We start from the raw sequence: 27,184 nt of genomic DNA, 5'->3' as shown, positions 1-27,184 counted from the left end.
GATAAAAACTTGATGATATTCTGACATCATATAACAGGTATATACAAAATATATAGCATTTTATGTTCTTTTCCCTGTGAGGTGCTGAACTGTTTGCATGTATAAAAAGTTGTTTTAATTTCAAACTTTGAGATTACTTAGGAAGAAAGATACTAAATGGTTATCTTTCTTTTAGGGAGTTAACGTATGTTATCCCAATTTTTTATTCACTATAACAGTTTTTATTTAATTTTTTGTCTTTCCATGCCAAGTCAGACCGTGCCCTCTAAGTCACAGAACTGGGTATTGCAATATCATTTTATTTTAAGTAGAATCTTTTTATATTAAAAAAATATTTAGTCATTTATTTTGTAAGAGAAAGCATCATTTGACTTGGCCTCTTCATTAACTGAGATAGGGAAATAAAAGAAGAGAAAGATAATAAGTTTGTTTTGAACATATTGTGTTTTACATACCTACTTAAATATCAGCCATCTGGAGATGCTTAGCACACTGAGGTATAAATCTGGACCACAGGAGAATAGTATGAACTAAATATGTAGAAACTATCACCAGAGGAGACAGTTGAAACCATAGATATAAATTACAACAATGCTTCTTCCCGAGCTTTAATGTGCATATATAGGAGTCACCTGGGGATCTTGTTAAAAGGCAGATGTGATGCATAGGCCTGGTATAGACATTCTGCAATTTGAAAGAGCTCACAGGTGATGCTGACGCTGTTGGGTGGAAGATCACATTGTAAGTGGCAAGAATTTAGATCATCCAGGGAAAAGTGTAGACTGAAAAGAGTAGATAAGTAGGACAAGACATCAGAAAATTGGATATCCAAAGAGGAACCGTGAAAAAGCATAAAATGGATGAATTAAAGAGAGTTTAAAATGTGCAAATAAGGAAAATAACAACAGCTAAAAGAAAAGTGTATATATATATATTTTTTTTAATGAGATGGAGACTCACTCTGTCTCCCAGGCTGGGGTGCAGTGGCACGATCTCGGCTCACTACGAGCTCCCAAGTTCAAGCCATTCTTCTGCCTCAGCCTCCTGAGTAGCTGGGACTACAGGCGCCCGCCAACACGCCCGGCTAATTTTTTTTTGTATTTTAGTAGAGACGGGGTTTCACTATGTTAGCCAGGATGGTCTTGGTCTCCTGACCTCGTGATCTGCCTGCTTCGGCCTCTCAAAGTGCTGGGATTAAGGCGTGAGCCACCGCGCCCGGCCAAAAGAGAAGTAATCTTCAAGGAGAAGTGGGTGGCCAAACAGGGCCAAAGGATATGAAAAACCAAACTATAGAAGGAAGAAATGAAAAGCTCATATATTTAATAATTAAAAGATCATTTGTTATTTATATATTCTGCCTACAAATCATTGTCAGATGCATGTATTGTGAATTTTTTCTCGCAGTCTGTGTCTTCCCTATTGATTTTTTAAATAGTGACGATTGTTGAGCAGAGATTTTTAATTTTCATAAAACCAGATATTGCAATATTTTATCATATGGACAGTGTTTCTCAGTCCCATCTAAGAAATGTCTGCCTACTGCAACGTAAAAAACTTTTAAAAAATACTTCCTTCTCAAAGTGTTATAGTCTTGATATCTTTTATGTTTCAGTCCATATTCCATTTTGAATTAATTTGTATATATGGTAAGAGGGAGGGGTTTCCTGCAATTAAATAATTTTTTAAACACAATAAAAATGGACCAAATACTTAAGCAAATATTTCACAAAGGGACACGAAAATCAAGGAAAAGTAGTTCACGTCCTTAATCATCAGGGACATGCAAATCGAAACCACAGAGATACTATTACCTATCTGCTAGAATGATCAAAATTTAAAAGACTGAAAACACCAGTGATTGGCAGGAGTATATGGTAACTAGAACTTTATATGTTACTAATGAGGACACACAGTTGTACCTCCACTTAGGAAAATGGTTTGAAAACTTCTTACAGAGTTAAGCATACATCTACTTTATGATTCAGCAATTCTATTCCTAGGCATTTACCCAAGAGAAACGGAAACGTGTTCACAAGGAGACTTGTGAAAGAATGCTCATAGCAGCTTTACTCAGAATCGTTCCAAACTGTAAAAAATCCGAATGTGCATAAACAAGGGAATGGATTAATAAATTGTAGTATGTTCCTAACATGAAAAGCACTTGGTAATAAAAAAGAATAAACTTGCTACACAGAACAACTTGCATGAAACTTAAAGATGTTGTACTTAGTGAAAGAAGCTAGACAGAAAAGTATGCATTGTATGATCCCATTTATTTGAAGTTCTACAACAGGAAAAAATAACCTATGATGAAAGAAACCACCCTGTCTATCTCTTCTGTAGTAGCAACAGTTCTAATTTCTTTCATCACACCTAGAAGATGAGATGAGGGAATGTTCTGGAATAATACAAATGTACTGTATATATATAGGCATGTGGTTTACAAAATATATAAATCATATAACTACTTAAGATCTGTGCTTTTTATGATATATAAATTATATCAACTTAGGAAGAGGTAAGAAGTACCAATAGAGTTATTAATTATATTCGAAAGAGATATTTCAGTGAGGTCATGGAGCAGACCCTGTATCTTGCAAAACAGAAAATCTAGATCGTACTTTTGGGAATTTTATCCTCAAAGGGAGTAAATCATCATACTTGTTTGACTTGAAACATGGTAGTTTTGTTTAATCTAGGAAAGGTCTGATAAAATTTTTAGAATAATAAAAAAAAATGAGCAAAAAGAAGGATGAGATTGAAAAACACAAAAAAAACTTGTCTCCAAAAAGACCTAGGAATTGATAGTAGTGCTTGGGAATGAGGTAAAATCATCCCTAAGCTTTGCACCCTTGAATCACATCAGTTGAAGCAAAAGTGCTTTGTACCCTTAAATTCTGTTTATAGTTTTTGTTGTTGTCGCTTGTCTGTAACTCCAACCTACATTATTACAGTTAAAAGCCAAATGCATATCTGCTTAACATCATTTTGGGAGTTTTAGAAATTCTTTTGCAAATACAGTATTTAACAAAATTTTTTGTGTTCTCCTTTCCTGATTGTTTATTTGGTGAACCACTTGTTTGGTGTTGAGAAGATGAGACAATTGTTATTCAAACTCAAGGAACACAAATATTATGCAAGTTTCACAAGAAAGGAAGATACAATACTTCAATACCGTTGGTATTTTACTCATTTTCTTGAACTAGTGTTTTTCAACTTTTTTGGGACTGCCATAATAATTCTGAAAGCAAAGGTCCTGATGGCAGTTGGTTTTCATGTCCCCGTATCTACAGCAAAAGGTGCTTTAGAGCCTACTGTGTTTTAAAATAAAACATTACCTAAAATAATTCACATTTAAGAATTTTATGAACGCTTCCAGGATAAAGAAATAGCTTGTGTGCAGCAAAAACAGAAACCCAAAAAAAAAAAAAAAAAAAAAAAGCAAGGTTGGGGATCCCTGCATAGCAAGAAACACCTTTGATATTGCTATATCTGAGATCAACAATAAGAAAACTATTTAAGTTTCACATTTAGCTATAATCTGTTTGAGTGTGATACTGTTGAACCCAGGCTGCCATAAACCACCCTGGGGCCTTCTACAGTGAACAAATATAGCAAATGACTCTGTGCTAATATTTTTCAGGGGCTCAGACTTTAATCTATTAAATATTTTATTTCCTAGTTTTATATTATTCTTTAGGGGACTGAGAATATTTACATGGTGTTCCTCTCTATTATTTTATTTAGTCTTTTTGATATTGAATCTATTGCACTTAACACAAATATTATCATTTTATTCACACTAATTTGTCAGTTTATATAGTGGATTTTAGTAGAATGCAAACCTATAGGGAGAATACTATATGGTATTACACAAAAACAAATAAATTAATGTTCCCTATCCTTCACAAAAATACAGGAGGTTTCCATCAAGGTAGTTTTTTCTGAGAATGGGAACCTGGAATTTTGAAAAGAATTTATAACATAGTGATTAGAATACTGATTTTGGAGCCAGACTATTAGGGTTTAGAAGTTGCTTTGCCTCTGTGTATTTCAAACTATTCATCTGTGAAATGGGATTTTTTTTTTTTTGAGACAGGGTCTCACTCTGTTGCCCAGGCTGGAGTGCAGTGGCATGATCATGGCTCACTGCACCCTCAACCTCCCGGGGCTCAGGTGATCCTCCCATCTCAATCTCCCAAGTATCTAGGATTACAGGCATGTGCTACCCACTCCCCACTAATTTTTGTATTTTGGGTAGAGACGAGGTCTCATCATGTTGCCCAGGCTGTTCTTGAACTCCAGGACTCAAGCGATCTGATCACCTCGACCTCCCAAAGGGCTAGGATTGGAGACATAAGCCACTGTGCCCAGCCCTGTGCGATGGGATTTAAAATAGTAATAATACCTACCTCACAGAGCTTCTGTGAGGACTGAATAAGATCAATACTGCTGAGAATACTACTTTGCCATAGTAGGTACTCAATAAATATTAGCCATTATTACTGGAGTGAAGATAAATGACTTTCAGTAGCTGCTCTACTAAACTGAAATGTTGTACATACCCATACAGACACACAAACACAACACTGGATTAAGTTCTAAAATATGTTTGAATCCACACAGTCATGGCTTTGGATTAAGGACTCCTCAACACGCAATTCTAGATAAACTGCATTACTTCTTCCATTAATCAATGGATAATTTATTTATCAAATGCCTCATGGCTCAAGTAAAATTTCAAACTTTTAAGCACACACCGTACATGATTATCCCCGAGTGCTCTCCATGGTTGCTTTTAAACCCATCCCCTTTTCTGAAATACTGGAAAGAAAGGGACTCTTCTTAATTAATACGTTGGTTCCTATTTTCTTTCATAAGGTGGCTATACTCATTATTTTTAGGAGCTCTCCAGTTCTCCATTCAGTGCATAGACAGCTCCCTGAAATATTTAGTTACTGATCATACTATCCTTCTAATCTTCTTTTCTCCTTGGTCTATGCACCCACGGCTGATTTGCATCTTCTGTCAAAGTCCCTACAGATGAAACTGTATGTCCACCCCCCAACCCCACTGATTTATACGTATATATATAAACTCCTATTCTGCAAAGAATGCCACTTAGAAAGGTTGTTAATCACCACATGCTTGTTCTGAATTGTATTGTTCTGCATTGCATCATGCAGCTTGATTGTAAGTTCCACAGGGCATAGCCTTTGTTTGCCATGCCCTGACTATTGTTCAGCACAGTGCACATTGATGGGACTATAGAAAAAACAAACAATGGCTTTATCCACGTTTCCATTTTAATTGTCAAATGGAATGGTTTAAAAGCACAATTCACACAAGAAGTTGAGTATACAGCCTCTGAAATGGCTAAAATAAGCCATGTAAACTTTAGAGGTTAAGGCTATCTTTTTAAATGTAACTTTCAACTTTTGTTCATTTGTCATTCTTTTTCTCTGAAAATTACCTGAAAGTCAACCATGTATATCTAAATGATTGCAGGTACGCTTAGCTCATGTGACTTGGGGGAAAACTAACTGGGTGTAGAATCTAGTACTCAGATATGCTTGGCACTGCCAGAATTACAGGGATCACAAAAAATCTGTTAAAGGATTTCACAAGCTGGCTCTGTAAAAGGTAACATTTCCCATCAAAGACCACAATTAGGACCATGGACAGCAGAAGTTACATTCTAACCTGTGGGGGGTTTTTTGTGAGGGAGCAATTACAAAATAAGAAAAAAAAATCGACAGGTAATCTCTTGCCAAAGCACAATTTGCATTATCTCTAGGAAATGGCAAGCATAGCAATTCAGGCAGTTGCCAAGTGTTTTAACTGCTTCTGCCTGACATTAGTTCCTATTGCACATCTCCTATAGCACAGTTGGGATCGTTTTAGTGCATCTTTGGAATTCCATATCTTACTAAACAGAGTGCTGACTGAATGGTCAAAGATCTAGATGAACTCTAAAAAATACCAATATTACAGATGACAGACATGTAAACACCATAAATATAAAAGCAGATCCCAGGACAATTGACTTATAAATGGATGCATCATACAGGTCTAAATGCACAGCTTCTCCAAGGTCTAATATATAACATTTATATATTAGACTCCAAGGTCTAATATATAAATACAGACAATAAGTCTATGTTTTAAAATAAGTTCATAACCATATGTTTTAGAAATTTCTATATCAGTTTATTTGATTAGTAGTGATCTTTTATCTTTGAAGACGGAATGATGCAATGTGGAGTTTTCTGTAATTCTGTATCCTAAGAATTTCCCAGGGCATTTGTCAAAAGCAGAATCTCAGACTCTACTCCAACTATTAATACAGATCTTCCAAGAGAGAATCTTAGATATCTCTGTCTCTAAAAACCCTCTCAGTTGATTTTTATTGATTAGGCAATGGTGCTGGAATAGTAAAATGGTAAAATGAAATAGGAAATATCAAGCACTGGTTTCTTGTTTGCATTGTTTGGATACTGACAGACACCTGCCTGTAGGCCTTGGGTCAGTTATTTGAGCATTTGAAATCTCCTTTTTCTCAAACAGGAAAAGAAGGATCTAGATTGGGTATTCTCTATGGTACTTTTTTACTCCAACATTCATTCTAGGATTCTGATTAAGAAGATGAGCTGGATCATATTGTTTTCTGATTCATCTTTACATATCTGAGAGATTAAGTAAGCTTGCCAGGAACAAAGCACATTGCTTTGTTGTTTCTCTTGATACATATAACTCAAGGCTAATTTCCCTACTGCATGTCAATGCATTAACACTGATGAAGGAAAAAAACCTACTTGAGAAATTTGGATTGTGGGGGTGTTTGGAAGGGGAAAAGCAATATGTAAAAGTGTTTGATACAAAGATTAATTTAGGTCTTAGCAGACTCTTAGAAGGCTCTTTAAACATCTATTCATGATATGGCCACAAGCCCCTGGAGAGTCAAATAAATTATTCTAAGATTCTTTCATCAGATAATGGAGGCTAATTTGAAGAAGTAAATAGTAATTGCAATATTAAGCAATTCAAACCACTGTTACAACTATTTCTGGAACTCCTCATGCTGACAGATTTATTTGATGCTAAGTCCTTTTCCCTCATCTTTTAAAAAGCATTTTACATAATCCGGCATTACCTATTTTACATATGTGGCATTTTGCTTAGCATTAAAGTAGTTTATTTGGAGAAGATTCTTTACAGACTATTCTGGGGAACAGCCTGCTACTCTCTTCATGTAGCAGCAAAAGATGCAGGGATGCTTGTTTAAATGTGGCTTCTCTTAACAGCTTGTAGAGCTAGGGAGCAGAACAAGAATGTAAACATTATTAAAATAATCTATAGTGCCAAATGCAAGGAAGCAAATGCCAAAACTTCTCCAAAAGTAGCATGGAACTGACAGAGAATGCATACTCCAGTATTTACACTCTTGCTTTACTATGACTTACCAAGGTTCATGCACCAGCCACGTGTACTCCTCCTCTTCCCAACGGCTCTGCAGGGAAAACAACAGGTGTTTCTAGTCAATAATCCAGCGTAACACAGTCAGTAAAGACCCAGGTAGGCCTAGTAACCCACAGATTTGCTTTAAGATTTTCTTTTAGTAGTGTCCTTTGCTGTTCTGGTCTTTGGGAAACATGCATACGTATGCGTGCACACACACACACACACACGCCCCCAAAGTTGTTTGTATAAAACCAATTCCTTCCCATTGTTTGCTGGATTCAAAAATGTTCCAACCCTGACAACAAAGGCATTAGGTAAAAAAGGATGCAGTAGATAAATCTTGTGGCTCCCATAAAAGAATACAAACATAGGGATTTGTGATAATGCCAAGTACTTTCAATGTAACCACCTCTGCCCTTTGTAAAACACTAGCTGCTCTCTACATGTACATGAATGGAGTTCAAATGCAGAGATGAGACACAGCTAAGTCCTTGGGATCCTCTTTTGAATACTGTGTAGGAGTGTATTGTGAGGAGTATGGAAGCTGTTTCTGCTAGGCATGAATTTTAATCTATACCCCATGGTCTCCTAGAGGTCTGAAGGTTTTGTACGAATGAGACAGGAATTTACCCGTGCCCTGAAAAAAGATGATGTTATAGGCTGTTTTCCTTGGCAACAGGATATGTATGTGGTCCCTCTAAGGAGACTAACCGTGCCTGACAGCTGGTGAGTCTCGCGCTACTTGAATTGGTTTACTCGTAGTTAATCCAGTTCCAGGCATTAATTGACAGTGGCTGGATGTGACAGGGCTATTTTGGTTTTGCTTTTTTACTATCGAATCTAAAAGATAAAAGAAAATTACTGAGGTTGCAGGTTACAAGTTTGGATAGCTCATCATAAAATCTCTATCAAGATATAGAAAATCTTGTTCTCTGCAATTTTTTTTGTATCACTACCTAATTTTTAAAACTAAAGTCTTGGCTGTTCTAATTTAATACAAACTTATCCATCAGATCCCATTGTCAATTGTGGAAATACTGTTATGTAGTAAAAATTCCTTAAATAGGTTTTAAGCTCCTAGAAGGTAAGTTAGAGCTAACATATTTCTGGATACGTAGTTGTCATATATTGAATTAACAAATAAATACTGACAATGTGAACAATATTGATGAAAATGTTTTTGAGTGTTTATTAGGTGTCAGGCATATATTACTTATCTTATTTGCATTATTTCATCTAATTTTCAAAACAACCAAGTTAAATATGTTTTCATAAAAATTAACAGGATAAGTAATTTGCCTAAGATCCCACAGTAAATAAGTAGCCAGGAAATAGTCATGTCTTGCTGCTTATTTATAACTTTAAAATGTCTTATGAAGAACTTATATCTGACTAATAAGTTTCATGTAAATATACAGATGAAAACATACTAGCCATATTTTTCACAGTTTATTTTATAATATCATGTTAAGTAAATGAGCAAGATACAGATACTAGATATTATATAATTACATGTGCCTAAGTATATACACACATACATACAAATATTTCTTTACACATACACACATACGTGCTTGAAAAATGTGAGCACACTTTTCTTCTGGCCAGTGAAATTGCAAGTGATTGTTTTATGCTTTATGCTTATGTCGATTATTTTTCAAATTTGTATATGTATTAATTGTATAATAAATGTTTTAAAGACATCTAGCAAACTAGAACTCTGAGATCAGTAATTGACACAGTTCAACCCGAGCGGACTTCATGAAGGAAGGCAACTGAGCTAGTCTAAAAGATTCCATCAGATTTACGTAAACGGAGAACGTGGAAAAAGACATCAAGAGACAGGAGAAAACCTTTCCAGCAAAGTCAGAGGCATACCTGGGAGCGTATTCTAAAGACAAGCACAGGCCAATCTTCTACGCCAGATAGTGGCCAGCATATATTTTTTTAAAAAGGGGGTGTCATAAGGAGAAAGGTATCCCCTATTTCACAGTATTCAGGATGAGTATATTCAGCCTTTCCCCCACCATTCCCATAAAGAAGTCTGGAAATATGTAAATCCTCAACTAAAAACTAAAATTCAATTCACTTTCAAAATAGCATGTCAGTCATGTTAGTCATGGTCCACCATCTTTGCTGTTCCTTTTTTACCCCTTACATGGCTCAAAGGTCCTGCTGTATTAGATAGGCATCACATCACACTGTGAAGTCATTCATACTTGGGTATAAAATCCTGTCTCTTGCGAAACTGCCCTAACATTAGTGCCTTCTTCTAGTGCTGTGATGAGGAATGTGAAGGATACAATAGGTCAAGTCCTGAGTCAGGCAGAATACCAGGCACAGGAAAACAGTTCCACAGGTGGTAGCAGTTAACAACTGTAAATCATTACTTCTAGAGATAACTGAAGGGGGCAGTGACTGGCAAAAGTGCTGGTGGTGAGCATGGAAAGCCCTCTTGTGGAAGAACATTTGCCTCATCGTGATGCCATATAATCTACATACACTCTACAATTTCTACCATTAGTCATTCCACTGGCATAACAGGAAAAGACTCTTGCTTAGATGCAGCAGGCTTATGCAAAGAAATAGGAAAAAGGAAAGGAATTAAACATGTAGTAACAAACTGGTATTTCTCCAGGCACTGTGACAAGCACTTTATACACATTTCTGTATTGAGGCCTCACATATCACTTAAAATGTTTCTGGTTTCTGTGTTTGTTTGTTTCTTCTAGAAACAAAGTCTCACTCTGTCACCCAGGCTGGAGTGCATTGGTGAGATCACAGCTCACTGCAGCCTCAACTTCCTGGGCTCAAGTGATCCTCTTGCCTCACCCTCCATAGCAGCTGGGGCTTCAGGCATGCCCAACCATGCCCAGCTAATTTTTTTTTTATTTTTTGTAAAGGTGGATCTGGCTATGTTGCCCAGGCTGGTCTCAAACTCCTGGGTTCAACTCGTCTCCCTTGCTTGGCCTCTCAAAGTGCTGGGATAACAGATACACACCACCATGCCCAGCCCATTTTTAATCCCATTTCAAAGACAGGTAAACATTGGCTCCAAGGGAGCACTTAATTTGCTTAAAGCTACTTGGTTAGAATATAGGGGGAAAAAAAGGAATCCTAGTCTACCTCTGTGCTTCCCAAATCCATGGTCTTTCCATGAGGAGTCATGTTTCACTGGAAAGAAGTAAGACTTAACGTGGTATTGCAGCATGAGCAAAGAAAACCTGAGTTCTGGGTCCATTGACCATCTCTTTATCCTTGGTGAGATAATGTAGTTCTCTGTAGTTATATCAACTATTAAAGGATGGAATTACATTCTAATAACATATCAGGACCCCTTCCTTTCTAAAACCTATCAAATCTAATTATTTAAAGCCACGGACAGTAAACACTTCATAAGAATGACTAAGGCTTATATAGTCTTTAAGTATGTGTCAGGAATTATTCTAAACTCTCTATATATAATATCATGGAATCCTGACAATTCTATGGCATAGTTACAATTACTAGATATTATTACCAATATTTTACACGTAAGAAAACCAAGGCGCACAGCTATTAAGTAACACGCCAAAGGTCACATAAATGGCAAAACAGGGTCCTTAATCCAAAAACTCTGGATCCATTTTGTGCGTGTAGTGGCAATGCAATCATCAGATCTTTGGGTCAAGTTATTCTGAGAAAAGCAAACACAGAATATACATTTCAGTGGAAAATGATCCAGTGCTTAGGGGTGAGCAACCCTGTATAGCCAGAAAAGTATAGTGAGGCTACCGAATAACTAGAGTAGAAAGATCAATAAGAAAAACAAGACCAATATGCGAACAACTGCCATAGGTTTCCCAAATTTGCACAAGCAGTCATAGTTTCTGTGCCATCAGGTAACTTGGAATCCAGTCACATCTGCAGGCAGCAGCCCTCAGATTTTTCAGGGGAAACTATCCTTCCAGTTCTCAAAGACCCTGGTTCTCACAGTGTGGCCCCTGTATCGGCAGCATCATCAGCATCACCTAAAAACTTGTTATAAATGCAAATAATCAGGCCACAACCCCAACTTGTTGAATCAGATGTTCTGGGAAATTTGGCCCAGCAATCTGCATGTTAATAAGCTCTTGTGGGAAGGCTAATATGTGCTAAAGCTTTGGAATTACTGTTTTAAGACACGTGGCTTGGATACATCTAATCTGGATCTGAGTTTTGGAGTGGGCTTTTAAATTAGATGTGGCCAATCAGGCTTAAAATAGTGGCTGATTGACCCATGTGGAGCCATGAGACACAATTTAGAGAATGTTATTGGAAATGTTGCGAGGAAATCATATGAGACTCGATTTTATTGTCATTGCTAAGGGAAAGCCTGCTTTGGGAATGGAACCAACACAGAGAAATACAAAGGAGACCAAGGTGGGTGGAGCTGTGCCATCTTCTGTCAATATCTTCGGCATCTCAGAGTTCCGTCAACACAAACCATGTACGGTCATGTGTCCATTTATTTATGTTGCTGCTTCTGCCCAGAATGTTATTCTCACTCCTTTGCCTTCCTCAGGCTGAATTAACCATTTCCTGTTCTCATTCATGCACCAGCTTTGTCTTATGTTGAACACAGCCCTAAAGACACTCCACAGTAGGTAGTTATTTTTGTTTCTCCATACCTCTCCCACACCCAGTGAAAAAAAATCTCCCTGAAGGTAGGAGAGCAACATTTATGTATATGTGTGTGTGTGCGCATATATATACACACACACAAATTTATTCCTACATAAAATTATACAAGTATAAATATATGTTATAAATATATACTTAATATATATAATTTTATATACAGGTATATATACATACCTTTATAATTTATACCTATATAATGTTACTGTATGTTACCTATATAATACTATACTATAATGTCACCTAAACATTACTATATAATTTATACCTATATAATGTTACCTATATAATTATACCCATATAATTTATACCTATATAATATAAATTATATAGGTATATAATAATTTATACCTATAATATAAATTATATAGGTATAATAATTTATACCTATATAATTTATATTGTATAGGTATATAATTTTATATTATATAGGTATAAATTATATAGGTATAATTTATATATTTATATCTTCATATTTATTATATAATTTATATATAAAGCATATAATTTATACCTATATAATGTTACTATATCATGTTACCTATATATTACTGTATTATAACGTTACCTATATGTTACTATATAATTTATACCAATATAATTTTACCTATATGTTACCTGTATAATGTTACCTATATAATGTTACCTATAAGAAAAACAAGACCAATATGCGAACAATTGCCATAGGTTTCCCAAATTTGTTACTCTCCTCCCCATTATAACATGTTACTCTCCTCCCCATTATATATATACACAAACATACACACATATATACACGTTTATATATTATTTTTATATATAAATGTTATATATATATCAAAGTAACATATATATATATCCCTAATTCTCAGCATCATTGTAGTTGCTTAAAAATATGTTTACTGAATTGATAACTTTCCTACATCACCAATGAGATTATTACAAGGATCAAATGAGAATAAGACATAGAATAGACTTAGCAAAATATAAAGCTCTATACAAACATGAGTCACATTTATAATTATTAATGTCTTCTCTTGTGGGCTCATCTTTTCCACAATTGGGCCATCATAAGAAATGATTGGGAAATAAGACTGATAAATCCTGTATATCTGTAGGAAATTAATTACAAAAATAACAGCAATTCTTTGGTGCTTCTTGCATGAAATCAGCACATAAATAAAAAAAATTAACCACTGCAATAAAAATATAAAGGACAGGTTGTGGTGTTCTGATTATGCATTATATGTAGATTTGACTTAGTCTGAGTGATTAAGCACAAGTGGCACAGGGAGCCATTGAGATGAGGCTTTGAAGCAAAGGAAATCGTAGGTGTAAAGGCCCTACGGCAGCAGGTACCTGCTGTGAGGGGTGCTGGAGAGGTAGTCAGAAGTTGTAGAAGGTGCTAGGACAGGTTAGAGAGCGGTTTTTTATTACAAGAGTAATGAGAAGCCATGAAAACATGTTAAGAGAGGAATGACATAATCAGATTGCTGCTTTGAAATACGTATAGCCTAGATCTTGTGGCTTTTACTCAGTTAGCCAGACCCCACCCTGATATTTTATAGTTTTTATTACTTCTGAATTGTAAGGTTAAAAATGCCATAAGTGTTTGCAACCTTTTAAAAGTTACACTTATTTTATTTTTCTTTTGCTTGAGCTGTGAAATTTGTTAAATACTTTTAGGTTTGGGAGAGATTCCTGTTACCTGTGCATTATGAAAAATGAAGTTTGAATTTAATAGATTCTAATAACCATTATTTAAGAAAGTGCCTCATACAAAATTAAATTGTGTACACACAAAAATTAATATACACATATCTGATGCTTGCATGCATTATAATGTATTTACTAACTTCATTTGTAATATTTAAAATAAATGTGGACTGCCTAAGGAAAATTAACACAAAATTATTTTTTAAACAATCACTTTGGCAAATCATACACATAAACACCACAGAAGCATGTGTTCTTATCAATTTTGAAATTAGAAATTATAAAACATGGGTGCTTCCAGCCACTTCTTTTACTTGACATCCAATTAAAGCAATGTTGCACTAAAAAGAAATATAGAAATCCCTAAGGAAATTGGAGAGATTGTATACAAAACCTCATGGCACAATCAATAATGTGCTTTGACTGTAGAATTCTTCAGTTTATTCTAGAGAAGTAAAAAATTGTTTGTTACATTTTCCCGCTAGATTCTAGTTATTCTGCTAACTTTATATTCTTTTAAAAATTGTTTTGTTTAATTTGGATGCTCCAGCAATATTGTTTGCAGATGTTTGACACTGCCCCGCCTAAATCACCGATTTGACACTCCCACACAATCTTCATGTTTCTCCACTGCCACTTTAGGAATACATGATTGCTATTGTCAGCTACAATTACCACCCACTGCAGAGGTTTGCTTAAGCTGATTAGTTAGAGAAGGTATACATATTTCAGCAGCTTTGAGACAGAGAAAACTATGTATGTAATTCACCATATGATACTTTGTATTCCATTATAACAGAGGAGAAACAAGGTAAAGAAAAAATGTAACAGAGGGAAAAGAAGGTATAGACAACCAAGGGATAGAGTGAAGGACATGAACCAATAGTGAGCACCTCATGCCAACTGTGGCCCCATTCCAACTTTGGCCAGCATGCCCTGAGTGAGGGGTCCCTACACTCGGCACTATGGGCAATACTTTGTTGTAGGCGGTAGTCCTGTGCAATATAGGATGATAGAAGCATCACGGGTCTCTACAGACCACTCCTTCCCACCAGTTGCGACAAGCAGTAATATTTCCTGTGGAAGCAAAATCATTTTTGGTTAAGAACCACTGCTCTAGGCCCTCCGAGTTTAGAACAAAGATAATCTGCTTGTCACTCACTTTCCTCCTGAAGTTGGCAAGATCTTCTGGAAAGTTTCTAGTTGTGAGACTCCTTACTAGCAAATACGCTCACAATTAGTTCTGACCTCTCAGTCATTATGCTTTCCTGACTCTTTTCCCCAAATCTGCTAATTTAATAAGAATGCGATCAATAACAGAATCAACAAAATGAATAACTATTTTTATAAAATGGCTAAAATGTGCCAGGCCTTGTTTTCTAACAAAATTTTATATTTATAAATATTTGGAAGTGGAGTTATACATATAATTTTGGACTCTATGAGATATCTTTATCTCACATAATCTTTAAACAAAAACCTTATAGATAGACAATATTATCTTAATTTATAGCTAAATGAATTGGCATTTAGAAAGACTAAACAATGTTCTTAGGGGGAAAAAATCTAAAATTCTGACGTCGCTTTCAAGGCCATTCCGTATCTGGCCACCATTGTCCTCTGAAGACTCACCCCTTACTGTCTGGATCAAGTAGGTTTCATCTCAAACAAGCAAGCCAATCTGTGGGAATCGACACAAGCTGCCCCTGCTCTGGGAGACCTGGTTCCCTGAATTCCCCTACTCACTAACGTGGCTGTTCATTCTCTGGCTTCAGCTTTGACCTGGGTTCTATTAGACATACCTCCTCTAGCCCCCATGATTAGGTCTTCCTTTGGAGACTCACTGTACTTGACATTTTCTATTGTCTCTATTTCCTCCATGTGCCCCTGCCCTCTCAGAATGAAGGAACTTTTTTTTTTTTTCTTTTTTGAGACGGAGTCTCGCTCTGTCGCCCAGGCTGGAGTGCAGTGGCCGGATCTCAGCTCACTGCAAGCTCCGCCTCCCGGGTTCCCGCCATTCTCCTGCCTCAGCCTCCCGAGTAGCTGGGACTACAGGCGCCCACAATCGCGCCCGGCTAATTTTTTGTATTTTTAGTAGAGACGGGGTTTCACCGTGGTCTCGATCTCCTGACCTTGTGATCCGCCCGCCTCGGCCTCCCAAAGTGCTGGGATTACAGGCGTGAGCCACCGCGCCCGGCCAGAATGAAGGAACTTTTTAGTCCACTGCTATTTCCCCAGTGCTCAACAGTGCTGGGCTCCAAGCTCCCACCATGTCATACATGTTATCAATTTACCAACTGAATGGATGAATAATGAATTACTATTCCCAAAGCGATTTAGCTCAGAAGTAGTGGAACAAGGATGTTTTACTTGGATCTCGCTGATTTTGAAGGCAATTCCAAACCTTTTGGGCCTATTACATCACATCTGCCTGAAAAGTTCCTCTGTCCTGTTGGCTTCATTTTAGCTCTTCCCAGCTACAAATTGTGACCTTGTATGAAGGCAATTCGAGACATATGGGTATCATATGATCTCATCTCAGAAATACTAATGATTAAAACTATTATTTGTGATTCCATAGAACACACACTTAAAAAGAGGAAATGGACTATTAAATTGAAAAATCAAAATCGGATGACTTTAATAAAAATCACAACCAACAATGACCCATTTTTGATTCCTGTACTAGATCTTATCAGTTCATATGATAATGAGTTTAATCCTGTGGTACAGTTTAAAATGCCAAGCGTCACCCTCTGTGACTGTTAACAAATGGAGCTCCACCATGTGTGAAAATTTCATGATGATACAATCTGTGCTTCCCAATCTATTTCAATAGATAGCAAGCGGTTATGGTTAAGACTTTTCTAACCAGTCTTCAGATTTCATTGAACTTCATTGTGATTGGATGACCTCCTCAAATCCAATGACAGGCAATGGCACAATTCTCTGCAAATGAGTGAATAGACATGTTCACAATATCTAAAATGCCTCAAGAAATATGTTTAATTCTGCATAGGCTAACAGTTGTTTGCTTAGTGTACTGTATATAGGATGAAATAATCAAGTCAGAAATAGTATATAACTTATTGGAAAAGGATATTAAAGACAGCTACTGTGTAAACATCCACTTTGGAACCAGATGCCAAATGTCAACATTTCAAATCTATGGGTAACTGCATTTTCTGATCTTTTCTATTGCTTGTGGTTTTGTAATTAGTTCACTGGACAAGGATTATTGAAAGGCTATTAATCTAAATTCATGATTTAATTCTGCATTTTTTAAAACCCTCTCAACTGATAGCTAAAGCTTAACTTCTAGAACCCAACTTAAAATGAATAAGTGAAAAATGAAAAAATGAAAAAAAATGAAAATGAAAAGAGAAATCAACTGACACCCACCTCCAAGAAAAACAACAATAAAAAATATCTGGAAGGTCACTTCCCTCAACCCTTCACCTTGAGGAATTCAAAGTAATAAATAATATGGTGGCAGTGAAATGACTATAATTCTTTCAGGCTAACATACAGTGATGACTTGTATCTCCATAATTGGATTATATATTATCTTACATAAAGCTTTTCACACTGGTCTCTTAAGTGACTGATACTGCCTGCCGTGGCTTACATCTCTTTTGAAAGCAAAGTTAGTATAACATTTTTTTTTATGCTTAAGTATATATTTATAAATCTAACAAATTACGAAAACATTCTATTACAAATGCCATTTAAACAAATTTTTTAAATGCCATTTTAAAGTTAATTTCTCTTAGCCAACTCCCTACTCCCTCTGAATGTGAGGGAAGCTTCTACTTCCTGGGTCAGTTTACTTTTAGGTTTGTTCACTCCTTTCCCAATCTAAATTTCCTAAGATAGATACACAAAAAATATGTGTTAAAGCACTTATGAAGGGTTGGGTGTGGTGGCTCATGCCTGTAATTGCAGCAGTTTGGGAGGCCAAGGCGGGTGGATCATCTACGGTCAGGAGTTCAAAACCAGCCTGGCCAACCTGGTGAAACCTCGTCTCTACTAAAAATACAAAATTAGCCGGGTGTGGTGGTGCATGCCTGTAATCCCAGCTACTTGGGAGGCTAAGGCAGGAGAATCACTTGAACCTGGGAGGCAGAGGTTGCAGTGGGCCAAGATTGCAGCATTGCACTCCAGCCTGGGCAATAAGAGTGAAACTCCATCTCAAAAAAAGAAAAAGTATTCGTGAGGAGGGGTAGCCTATAGAGGACTATTAAGTGATGAGTAAAAAAAGGAAAATGAGGCCGGGCATGGTGGCTCACACATGTAATCCGAAGCACTTTGGGAGACCAAGGTGGGTGGATCACCTGAGGTCAGGAGTTTGAGACCAGCCTGGCCAACATGGTGAAACCTCGTCTTTACTAAAATACAAAAATTAGCCAGGAGTGGTGGCAGGTGCCTGTAATCCCAGCTACTCAGGAGGCTGAGGCAGGAGAATTGCTTGAACCCAGGAGGTGGAGTTTGCAGTGAGCTGAGATCACACCACTGCACTCTAGCCTGGGTAACAGTGAGACCTTGTCTCACAAAAAAAAAAAAAAAAAAAAAAAAAAAAAAAAAAAAAAAAAAAGAAAGAAAGAAAGAAAAATGAGGACACGATCTTAATTTATTGAAGACTTACTGCATGACAATCACAGGAGTATGCTGTTTAGCAACACGGTATCATGGAATCACTACTAAAGTCCCATAAGATAGGAACTGTGTGATTTTATTTTTTTCTGGATATTTAATAAAGTCAAGTAACATGCCCATGATAATCAGATAGATATTTTCAAAATCAAAATTTAAATTAATGTCTGTTTTATTTCAAAGCTTATGTTCTTACAGTATATTGCCTTGGATCATACAAACATGTATTAAATGTCTACCATTCCTATTAGGTGTTAGGCTAAATTCTTAGAGCCCTAAAGATTTCACAGTTAAAGGGGGAATACAGATTGATGAGTAAATGGTTATAATAGAAGAGAAATGGAAATTAAGAGGAAAAAATAATAAATACAGATGAACTACGGAAGACATATTATTTTATCAGAATGTTCAGTATGACATGTTAGCTTAAAATACAATTTGTTACTATTTTTACATACAAAACACATAAAAGTAAATGGTCTAGGATGGCATCGACCAGATATTGTTGATGTTAGAAATTACCAGCACTATCAGTAAGTCCTGCACATAAGGTAAAACACCCTTCTAATCATATACCTGAACTATAAAACTATGCCCATAAAGCTATTTTATTAAAAGCTTCCTGTGTACGTATGTGCATACATATACTTGTGTTTAACTTAATGGATTATTCCATAGATATTTCGGCATCTTACACTTTTTAAAATAACGTACCTTGTGACTATCTCTATGTTAATACATTACTGTCTATTGCATTTATTTTAATAGCTAAGTAGTCTTCTATTGGACAGAAGTACCAGAATTTCACTAATATCAATTGATAAACATTAAAGTCCTTTCCAGTATTTGTTATCAAAAATAAATTGAACATCCTGTGAGAGTGTGTATATGTACATGGGTGTAAATATCAACTTTTTGTGTATGTTGGCAAATTATTTACAGTAAGATTGCAAGATAAAATATTTACTTATAAATAACCAATTGAGTATGCTGTTAAGTAGAATCCCTAATCTCTAAGTAAATTTTAAAAATAGTGATGATAACTGGAATGAATTTTTTTGTTTCAAATTCAGTTTAGACATCCGTTCAAATCTATTATATTCCACTGATTAATAATGAAGGCAGTTCAAGTCCAATATATCTTTATAAAGATCAAACGGCTTACATTTTAAGCTATTTAAAACAATTCTCAAAATGGAATTGTAGATGTATGAAACTTTCGTGGTATGTTTTGATTTTCTTTTAAACTGAGTTATAAGATGGAAACCTGGTAAAACCACCTGGTTTCCTCAATAGCTCTAAGTTGAGGGGGATTTTAAACAGTTATGTGTTTCAGCTGACTTTTCAAGGGCAAACCTTACTCATCAATTTCTATAGTTTCTCTTGAAACATACATTACTTTCTGGTTAAATAACATTTTTTCAAAAGGCAAACAATATAAAAATGATAGCTAATGATAATTGAGTATTTACCAGATGCCAAGCATTGCTATAAATAATTATATGTATTAGTTCATTTCATCTTCACTTATAACCCTATGATGAGGTTTCATCAGCTGGAATTTGAATCCAGGACGAACCCAGCTAGTCCCTTTCCACAGTTTATATTCTTAACCACTATATTGTAGGTTTCTTAAGGATAAAATGCATTCATACCCTGGAACTGTGCTAAACTCATTATAATATTGGGATTCTCTTTCCTGGTTCAATGAGACACTGATGCAAGTAAATATTCTATTGCCATTTAGATTTTGTTTTTCTGATGACATCTTCTAGCATTGACTGATGAAAGACCAATATAGAATTTGAAAGAATAATTCCCAATTTACCCAACAGATTTTTCCCTTTCTCAATCATTTCCTCCTTTTTAGAGTGATTTACATATCTGCAGGGACTTTCTTATCCCCAGGAAAACAAACTAGTAAAAGGCGTTTTAAAACTTAAACCAGGCCGGGTGCGGTGGCTCACGCCTGTAATCCCAGCACCTTGGGAGGCTGAGGTGGGTGAATCACGAGGTCAAGAGATCGAGACCATCATGGCTAACACGGTGAAACCCCATCTCTACTAAAACTCCAAAAATAAAAATAAAAATAAAAATAAAAATTTAGCCCAGTGTGGTGGCTCGCGCCTGTAATCCCAGCTACTTGGGAAGCTGAGGCAGGAGAATCGCTTGAACCCAAGAGGTGGAGGTTGCAGTGAGCTGAGATCATACCACTGTACTCCAGCCTGGCCAAAAGAGTAAATAACAACATACATCTTAACTCACCAAGTTTACCAGAAATAAGAATACCTATTTTTGTTGAGACTGACACAAAATGCCAAACATCTGGAAAGTATGATTTTTAATCACTAAAATAACACTTTTGTTTTTTTAACTGTATTATTTTAAACATATAGGGATCTACAGAGAATAAGTCAGTATCTCAATATTAACATGTGGCACCTTATAATAGCTTTAGACTCTATTTGCCTTTGGTTATTAGTTTAGCTGATTTCAGATAATACCAATGAGTCCAAAGGCTGCCGTAGATCTCTGCTTAGATGGCAAGCTTTCCATATGTTTGAGAAAAAAGACAAGTATCCTGTCCCATCCGATTCTTAAGGATCACTGGACTCAGAAAGCAAAATGTATTCATTGCAGAAGGAATCTTTAGAAAAAATGATGTTAGCACAAATTTTAAGTATTATGAGTTAATAACACCACATTCATCTATGAAAAATTAATAATAATATCTAATTGTATTGGTCATCTACTGTGTGCCAGGTATTGTCCTCAAACTTTAACCAGCATTATTTCACTTATTCTTCAGAGTAACACTATAAGGTAGGTACTTTTATCACATCTATTTTACAGGAGGGAAACTGAAGCAACACAATGTTAAGTTGCTTGCCCAAATTGACACAGCTAGTGGTAAAGCCAGAATTAGAACCTGGACAATAGGTAATAGCTCTGGACTGCTGAGAAGGCTCAAGAATGTGAATTAGAAAGAGAAACATAATTGTCATTAAGTGTATACACTCTCCCTGGCAAATTTGCAAAGGAGAACATTCGGATACTTATATCCCTTACATTTATATTGTTTGGAAAATTTAAAGTTATATTTAATATTTAGGCTACAATAGACTTTGGAAAAAATGTAGAGAATTTCAAAACTTCCCACTACCAAACATCTCAATTTCCCATTACCTATAGCCATCCTATGGTGGTTGTTTCCTTTCCAATGAATTGGTTCCTACTATCTAAACGTCTCTTCCCACGCCCTCCTGATTTCTCAGGAATGTTTTATTTTGATATCCTTTCTCTTTCTTGCATATATAATGTCTCTCTCTGAATTATGTCTTCATCATTTATTTTTAAAATATTTTTGAGATAAAATTCACCTGATGTAAAATTTAGCTATTTGAAGTTGAACAATTCAGTGCCATTTAGTGCATTCACAATATTGCACAACCACTGTCTGTATCTAGTTTCAAAATATTTTCTTCACCCCAAAGGAAAAAAGAACCTCGACCTATTAAATGGTTGTTCCCCATTCCTCCGTCTACAGCCTCTGGCCAATTTGTGCTCTGTTTCTGTGAGTTTATCTATTCTGAATATTTTATATAGAAAGAATCACAATTGCAACATTTTGTGTCTGGTTTATATTCGTTAGCATAATGTTTTAGAGATTCGTTCATGTTATAGCATGTATCAATATTTCATTCCTTTTTAATGGAAGAAAAAATTCCCACTGGGCTTGGTGGCTTATGCCTATAATTCCAGCACTTTGGGAGGCCAAGGTGGGTGAATCACCTAATGTCAGGAGTTTGAGACCAGTCTGGCCAACAGTGAAACCCCATCTGTACTAAAAATACAAAAATTAGCCAGGCATGGTGGCATGAGCCTGCAATCCTAGCTATTTGGGAGGCTGAGGCAGGAGAATCGCTTGAACCCAGGAGGAGGAGGTTGCAGTGAGTCGAAATAGCACCACTGAACTCCAGCCTGGGTGACAGAGCAAGACCCATCTCAAACTAAAATAAAATAAAAATTCCATTGTATTTTTATAACCATTTTTAAATTCATTATCCCCTGATGGACATTTGGGCTATTTCTACCTGTTAGCTATTGTGAATAGTGCCATTCTGAACATGTATGTACATATTTATTGAATACCAATTTTCACTTCTTTTGAGTATGTTTTGATTGGGATGTTTGTGTCCTTCCCCCAGCAAATTCACATGTTGAAACCTAATTTCCAATGCAATATTATTAAGAGGTGGGACTTTTAGGGGATGATTAGGTCATGAGGGTAGAGCTCTCACAAATGAGATTAGTACCCTTACAAAAGAGGGAACTTGTTTGCCCTTTCACCATATAAGAACACAGTGAGAAGGCACCATCTATGTTAAAAAAAAAAAAAAAATATATATATATATATATATATATATATATATATATATATATATATATATATAAAATAAAGCAGGAACTCAGTAGACGTAAAATTGCTAGCATCCTTGATCTTGGACATTTCAGCCTCTAGAACCCTAAGAAAATATTTCTGTTCATTAGCTACTCAACTTATGGCATTTTGTTGTAACAGCTTGAATGTACTAAGACAATAGCTTAAATTTTTCTTAAATACACAATCAAGTCACTCCCATTACTCGATCAGTCAAGTGCTTTACAACCAGCTTCGAAGGAGAGCTGTCTATATTTTCTGCCTCCATTTATTCACTCTTTACTTTTTCCTCAACTCATTCTAATTTGTCTTCTGTCCCCATTATGGATCAAACTAGTCACTGACAATTTCCAGTTTTCTCTTATTATTTCAGTCCTCCTTTTTTTTTTGCCTCAACAGCATTCAGCACTGTTGATCAATTCCTCTTTTTAGAAACACTGCACTCTCTTGGATTCTATATTCTCTCAGACATTACATTTTCATGCTCTGATTTTATGCCTGGTTGCTCTTTATCATTTGCAGTATTAATCTCCTCTACCCAGACTGGCATGTCTTAGGGCAATTCTGGGACATCTTTCTTTTCTTTATATACAGTCTCCTTAAATGATCACATCTTCAACAGCTTTAAATGTATTCTGAGGAACCTCTCTGATGCATTTCCAATCATACTTTCCATCCCTTGCTCTCTGCTCAAGTCTCACTGGCTCTTCTTCAGCTCTCCATGGATGTTATGCTTCTCCTGTCAGAAGGATTTTCCACGTGCTGTTCATCTAGACTACTATTCCATTCTGCCTCAACCTATTCATCTTTTACATGTCTGCTCAGTTGTAACTTCCTCAGTTAGTCAAGCCTATTTAACATCACACGGTCAAGGCTCCGTTATGTGTCTTTAACGTGGCATATTTATTGAAATGATTGGGCTGTGTCCCCCAACCAAAATCTCATCTTGAATTGTAGTCCCCATAATCCCCACGTATTAAGGGAGAGAACAGGTGGAAGTAATTGAATCATGGGGGTGGTTTCCCCCATGCTGTTCTCATGATAGTGAGAGAGTTCTCACCAGATCTGATGGTTTTATAAGGGGCTCTTCTCCCTTTGCTGGGCACTCCTCCTTCCTACTGCCTTATGAAGATTGTGGCTTGCTTCCCCTTTGCCTTCTGCCGTGATTGTAAAATTTCCTGAGGCCTACCCTGCCGTGTGTAACTGTGACCCAATTAAACCTCGTTCCTTTATAAATTACCCAGCCTCAGGCAGTTCTTTATAGCAGTATGAAAACAGACTAATACATTTATCTTCATAACATTTGTCCCATCATTGATATAATTATTTGTTTAATATCTGTCTCTTTCATTAAACTGTAAGTTTCATTAGGGTTCAGGTCTAATTCGGTCATAGACTCCAGATCTATATTTGTTAAACAGAACCTACTATAGTGTTTGGAATATAGAAAACACTCGATAAATATGTGTTGAGTGAATGAAGGGAGATAAACGGGGGATTCATGCAATCAGATTTCTCATAAAAACTGAGTGGCTTTTTAAAAATCATTTATATTTTCTTTTATATAAATCAAAGAACACTTTTAAGGCAAGTCTTGACTTGTCTCTCAACAATAACGTTAAAATAAAGATTTTTCTAAATGTTTTTCACATACTCTACATGAAATTGAACGATTCTAAGAATGAAGTCAATAGCACCTGTAAATCCCAGCTACTTCGGAGGCTGAGGCAGGAGAATCACTTGAATCTGGGAGGCAGAGGTTGCAGTGAGCTGAGATCTCACTACTGCACTACAGCCTGGGTAACAAGAACAAAACTCTGTCTCAACAACAAAAAAAAACAAAAGAAAACAAAACAAAACAAAAAAAACCTGCTTTAATTTAACTTCCCCCTTTTTACCTACAAATATTTTTTGGTTGACAGAAATACAGTTATATATTTTGAAATTTTACTACCTATTTAAATTTTTTAAATAATTTTACTTTTTTTCTAATATGAACCTACTATTTCCCCATTTTCTTTTCCCTAGGAAATAATTCAGAATTTACAACTTGAGAAAGATATATAAAGGAGGAATATAGTACAATAATTGTATCTATTTTCAAAGTGCATGATAGGACATGTTCTATTTTGGTAAGGATGTATATCTAGTGATCTTTATTAACGAAAATGTCTCAGACATCTGCTTCTAGGACAGAAAGTGATTTTATGAAAACCTTGCTGTCTCAAGTATGAGTTATCTTTTATTTTATGTTTGATTAATGCATGTTTCTAATAAAGTTATTGTAACTGAATTCTGTGTGGTGGAATTTGACAGTTACTTTTGTAAGTAAAGCTAGAGAAATTGTTCTGTGAAATGCCAATTGAATAGAAATCAATTATTCTAAGGGAAGAATGTGACAATATTTGACAATGGACTCCCCTATTCATGACCACACTAGGGTAGTAAGGTTATTATGAAGGAGGTACAGCAATTTGTGTAACAGTGAAGGAGACCTCTAAGAAAAAAAAAAAAAAAAAAAAAAAAAAAAAACAATAAAAATACTGATTCCCTTTTCTTGAGTGTTACCCTCAAAATGAGTAGGTACTGAAGTCAGGTACAGAATTTTAAGATCTATTGGTTATATTTTTCTTAGAGATATGTTTTGAATGGCTTTAATAGATGTTGAGGGAGCAGGTCTTCATTCTGAAAATATTTTTAACTGACATGTAATGATTGGACATATTTACGAGATAGAGTATAATATTTTGATACATATATACAATGTGTAATGACCAAATCAAGATAATTGGCATAAGCATCACTTCAAATATTTATTATTTCTTTGTGTTGGGAACATTCAAAATCTTATTTTCTAGCTATTTGAAAATATATAATAAATTAATGTTAACTATAGTCACCCTATAGTGCTGTAGAACACTAGAAAGTTAGTCTTGCTATTTAGTTGTAATTTTGTATCCATTAACACAATTCTCTCTACCCCTCATCCTTCCTACATTTTTCGGCCTCCAGTAAACAAAATTCTACTCTGTAGTTCTATGAGCTCCACTTTTTTAGTTCCCACATTTGAGTGAGAACATGAATTATTTATTTTTCTGTCTGGCATATTTCATTTAACATAATATTCTCCAGGTTCATCCATGTTTCTGTAAATGATAGAATTTCATTGTTTTTTATGACAGAATAGTATTCCATTGTGTATATATATATATATCACATTTTCTTTATTCATTCATCTGTTGATGGACATTTAGATTGATTCCATACCTAGGCTATTATGACTATTGTTGCAATAAACATGTGCACATATCTCTTATATATACTAATTTCCTTTCCTTTACAGAAATGCCAAATAGTAGGATTGCTGGATCATATGGTAATTCTATTTTTAGTTTTATTGTGAAACCTCCATATTGTTTTTCATAATGGCTGTACTAATTTATATTCCCACCAACAGTGTATAAGAGTTCCTCTTTCTCTGTATCCTTGCCAACATTTGTTATTTCTGTCTCTTTGACAATAGCCATTCTAACTAGGGTGACAAGATATCTCACGGTGGTTTTAATTTGAATTTCCCTGGTGATTAGTGGTGTTGAGAATTTGTCATATAATTGTTGGCCATTTGTATGTCTTCCTTTGAAAAATGTCTATTCATATCCTTTGCCCATTTTAAAATTGGGTTATTTGCTCTTTTGCTGTTTAGTTGTTTGATCTCCATGTATATTCTGAACATTAATCCTTCATCAGATGAATAGTTTACAAATATTTTCTTCCAGTCTACAAGTTGTCTCTCTACTCTGTTGTTTTGTTTGCTGCACAGAAGCTTTTTTAGTTTTATATAATCCCATTGATCTATTTTTAGTTTTGCTGCCTGTGCTTTTGATGTTTTATCTATAAAATCCTTTCCCAGACATGTGTCCTGAGGCATTTCTTCTATGTTTTATTCTAGTAATTTTATAGTTTCAGGTTTTACATTTAAGTTCTCAATCCATTTTGAGTGATTTTGGGATATAGTGACAGATAGGAGTCTAATTTCATTTCTGTACATATGGAAATCTAGTTTTCCCAGCACATCTACTGAAGAGGTTGTCCTGTCCCCAATGTATATTCTTAATGCCTTTGTTAAAAATCAGTTGTTGTAAATATGTAGATTTATTTCTGGGTTTTCTATCCTGTTCTATTGGTTTGTTTGTCTGTTTTTATACCAGTACCATGCTGTTTTGATTACTATGATTTTTTAGTATGTTTTGAAGTCAGGTAGTGTGATGCCTCTGA

Source organism: Macaca fascicularis, chromosome 6 (genome assembly GCF_037993035.2).
Source record: "Macaca fascicularis isolate 582-1 chromosome 6, T2T-MFA8v1.1".
Classification (NCBI taxonomy): Eukaryota; Metazoa; Chordata; class Mammalia; order Primates; family Cercopithecidae; genus Macaca; species Macaca fascicularis.
The sequence above is the reverse complement of the archived record's forward strand: the minus strand, read 5'-3'. Positions refer to the sequence as shown.